The sequence below is a fragment of the Trichechus manatus genome, unplaced genomic scaffold (assembly GCF_000243295.1).
Source record: "Trichechus manatus latirostris isolate Lorelei unplaced genomic scaffold, TriManLat1.0 scaffold00066, whole genome shotgun sequence".
NCBI classification, from domain to species: Eukaryota; Metazoa; Chordata; class Mammalia; order Sirenia; family Trichechidae; genus Trichechus; species Trichechus manatus.
In genome coordinates, this window is record NW_004444002.1 from 10,111,048 (window position 1) to 10,115,435 (window position 4,388).

A 4,388-nucleotide genomic window follows, 5' to 3' on the forward strand; every position below is an offset into this window, starting at 1 on the left:
TTTCTTTTCTTGCCTGCATGGCAGACTGCCTTCTTTCTTTGTTTCTTCCTTCTTTCTGTCCTTCCTTCCCTTTACTTTATTCCCTTTTAACATGTTCCTGTTTTTAAACCTTTTTTCTTTCTCTGTGTTTTTCTTCTCCGTCTTTCTTTTACAGCCTGTCTTTGTTATTAGCTTCTCCCATTTAAAATCTGTTCTATCTACATCTATCATCTGTCTACATATTTATCAAAATAGGTAAGTAGGTAGCTATTAGTCATCTCTCCATCTTTATTATTCTATCTTTTGTTACTGACAGTTACTTCTAAATGTTCTCTTTTCTTGGCCCCCAAATGTACGCAATTATCTTACTGGATCCTTCTTTTAAAACTACATTCTTTTGGCCTCTTCTGTTCTCTCTACTTCTTTCTTCTCCTTTCTCTTCCTTCTCCTCTTCCCCCTGCCCCCACCTTCTATTTGTCTCATTCTCATATAATCTGAGTTTATTTTATTATTTTCACTTCTAATTTATACTCTTTTTTCTTCTTTCCTTACTTTCCTCTTGCTTGCCTTTTTCCTTCCTTCATTACCTTTCTGTATGTCTCTTTCTCTCACTATCATTTTATTTTTTCTGGCCTGCAGGCCTGTTGCCTGCCTGCCTACTACCTACCTTCCTTCCTTTATTCTTCATTCCTTCCCTCCTTGTATTATACTCTTATTCAGCCTCCTCTCTTTAAGATTCTTTCTCTAGCTCTCTAGATCCCTTGTCCTTTTGCTTTTTCCACTGACCCTTCCTTTTAAAACCTTTTTCTTTCATTCTTCCTTCCTTCCCTCCTCGCTTCCTACCTTCCACCCTCTTCCCTATCTGCCTTCCATCCTTCCTTCCCTTCTTCCCTTTCTCTGTCTCCTTCTTGCTTCCTTTCTTTCACTCTGTCTTTTCTCTTCCCTTTCCTTAGTTCCTCCCTCCCTCACTCACCCTACTTCCTTTCATCCCTCCTTCCCTCTTTCTTCTCCCTCCTAGTCCCTCTCTCTTCCCCCCTTTTTTCCTCCTTAGTCCCTCCCACCCCGGTACCATCTCATTTCCTCCTTTCTCCCCCTTTCAGTCTATTCCCCTCCCCCGTCCAGTTTCTACTCACTTTTTATTAGCTACTCTCTGAAAATTTTAATGTCCTTTTTTCTCTCTCTTCTTTTTTTCTATTTTTGTACTTTTTTAACTTCTTTTTTAATGTTCTGTGTATCTTTGTATCTGTCATCTACCTTTCCCTGTCTATCACTATCTTTCTTTATCTTTGTCGCCCTCCCTCTCTCTCTCTCTCCCTCTTTTGCTCCTCTCTCACTCACATTTTCTCTCCATTTTTTTGTTTTTTCTACCAACTCATCCTTTTGAACTCCCCCCACTTCCTCCCTTCCTCCTTCCCTTCCTCTGTCTCTTTTACTACCTTCTGTCTTGCTTTTCCTTTTGTCTTGCCTCCATAGCTGTCTTCCTTCCTTCTTCCCATGCCTTTTTTTCCTTCCCTTCTTTCACTGTTTTTACATGCTCCTGTTTTTAAACCTTTTTCTGTCCTTGTCTGTGTGTTTCTTTCTTAATCTCCCTCTTTCTTTTCAATCCTGTCTTTATTACTAGCTTTTCCCTTGTAAAATCTGTTCTATCAATCTATCAATGTATTTGGTTATCAAAGCAGGAATGTATAGCTGTATATCTAATCATCCATCATCTATCCATCCTTCCTTTTCTATCTACCTGCCTGCCTACCTTACTACTAATCCTCTATCTGAATCATCTATCATAATTTTATTATTACTGTCTCTTACTAATAAATCAATTTCTGTCACTCTCTTTGTCTGTCTCTCTCATCTCCCCAATTCTCTACGATTATATTACTTGGTCCTCTTGTTCAGTTTCTCTCTCTCTCACAATCTCTATTTTACTATTTTCATACTGACTCAGTCTCTCTTTTTTTACTTTCAATCTTCCTTCCTTTCTACATTTATTCCCTTTCTGTATGTCTCCTTCCTGATACCTCACTCATTTTTCCTCTTTGCCTGCACACCTGTCTTCTTTTTTTCCATCACTCCCTTCCTCTCTTTCCTTTTTCTCTTCCTTATATTGTTGTTCATTCCTTCTCACCCTCCACCATCATTTCTTATTCCTTCCCTGCCTGTATTTTACTTTTTTTAATTGGCTCTTCTCTTTAAGCTTCTCTCTCTCACTCGCTTATTCTCTCTTCTGTTCTTTCTTTGTCCCACTGACTCATTCTATTTTGAAATCTTTTCTATTTCTTTCATTCTTGCTTCCTTACCTCCTCCCATCCTCCCTCCTCCTCTTTCCTATATACCTGCCTTCCATACTTCCTTCCTTTCTTCATTTCCTTTCTCTGTCTTCTTGCTCCTTTTCTTTCACCCTGTTTTTTTTCTTCCTTTCCTGCTTCTATTACTGTTTTACAGTAACCTGGTTTTTAATTTTTTTTTCTATTCCTTCCTGTCTCTTTCTTTTTAATTCTTATTCTATCTTTTTAATCTTCTTTCTTACTGGCTTCTTTTTAAAACCTGTTCACTATCTCTCTCTCTCTCCAGCCATCCATGTAATTTATCATCTATATAGCTCCGTATCTATCTTTGTTTTACTGTCTTCTGCTTTTCAAATCCACCCACCCTGTACAATTTTATAGGAGTTTCTTACTGCTTCCTCCTTTAAAAAATTTCTCTCTCTCCTCTAGCTGTCTCACTGTCGATTTATGTATATACCTCCCTACTTAGATAGATAGCTATCAATCATCTTTTATCTTACTGTCTTATTCTAGTGTTTTCTATTTTTTAAACATATCTCTCTCTACCAAACATAAAGGATTATATTAATAGCTCCTTCTTTTCACCTTCTTACTCAGTTCTTTCTTTTTATTACACTTTTCCTTACCGAATTATATATCTCTGTCTCTCCCCCTTTGTTTCCTTTCTATGACTTTCTCTCAGTACCTTGCACTTTCTTTTTTGCCTGCCTGTCTTCCTTCTTTTCCATTTCTTTCCTATCTTCCTTCCTTACTTCTTACTCTTTTTACTGCCTCTTCTTTTACTATAGTTTTCTATCTTTTTAGTGCTGTCTTTTTAACTGACATCTTTTTCCAGTCTGATCTATTTATCTTTTTGTTTTCTTTTAAATGACCCCCTACCCACAAGTACATTGATTTCCTAATAGCTTGTCCTTTCCAAACTACTCTCTCTCATTCTCTTCATTTTATTCCTTTATTTGACTCACCCTTTTTAAATGTCTCCTGTCCTTCCTCTCTTCCTCAGTTTTCTTTAATACCCTTTGTTTTTTCACTCCCTTTCACTATCTTTCCTTCTCAGTTCTTTCCCTTCCTTGTTTCCTTCCTTCTTCCATCCCTCCCTTCCTATGCCTCCCTTGCTCTCAGTCCTTCCTTCTTTCCTTCCTTTCCATTCTCTATATCTTTCTTGTTCCCTTTCTTTCAGGGTGTCTTTCTCTTTTCTTTGTCTGCATGACTGCCTCATTTCCTCTGTCCCTCCCTTAGTTCCCTCCCTCCTCTCTCTTTCTCATCTCCTCCTCCCTCCTCCAAGAAGCCAGTAGGAAAAGGAGTCTCTCCTCCCTCCCTCCTCTCTGCTTCCCTCCTTTTTATACTCATTTTTATTGGCTCCTCTCTAAACTTTACTCTTTCCTTCTATTTCTATCGTTTTTGTACTGGCTTTTTTACTGGCTTCTCCTTTTTAGTCCTATCTGTCTATCTACCTATCCATCCATCCATCCATTTCAATATTCTTTATCTCATTCTCACATTCCCTGTCTTTATTTTACTATTTTTCCTACTGATTTATCTTCTTTCTTCTCTTTCTTTCCTTTCTCCCTCTCTGCTTCTTTTATTGTTTTTTCCTGGCTCCTTTTAAAGCTTCCTTTCCTTTTGTTTCTCTCTCATTATAACTCTATCTTTCGTACTGTCCTTCTTTACTGGCTTCTTTAAAGTCTCTTCTAGCTATCTGCCTACACACCTACGTACCTACCTATCAATCCTCTTATTTTGCTTTTGGTTTTGACTGTTTAAATCCTTCACTGCCCACCCCCCAGCTGTACTTGATTATATTACCGGCTCCTCCTTTTTGAACTCCTCTCTCTCTCTTTTTTATCATACTCTTTTTCCTACTGGCTTATCTTTAGTTCTTCCTTTTCTTTCTTTCCTTTGTTTCTCGTGCCCTTTCTTTTACTGTCTTCTTTTTTTTCATTTGCCTGCCTGCCTGTCTTTCTACCTCCCTCTGTCTCTTCTTCACTCCTTCCTTCCTTCCATCTCTCCTTCCTCTTCTCTTTTTATTGGCTTGTCTTTAATTTTTTTTCTTTCTTTCTCTTCCTTTTCCTTTCTTTTTTTTTTAAATCTTGTCTTTATTACTGGCTTCTTTTTATCACCTCC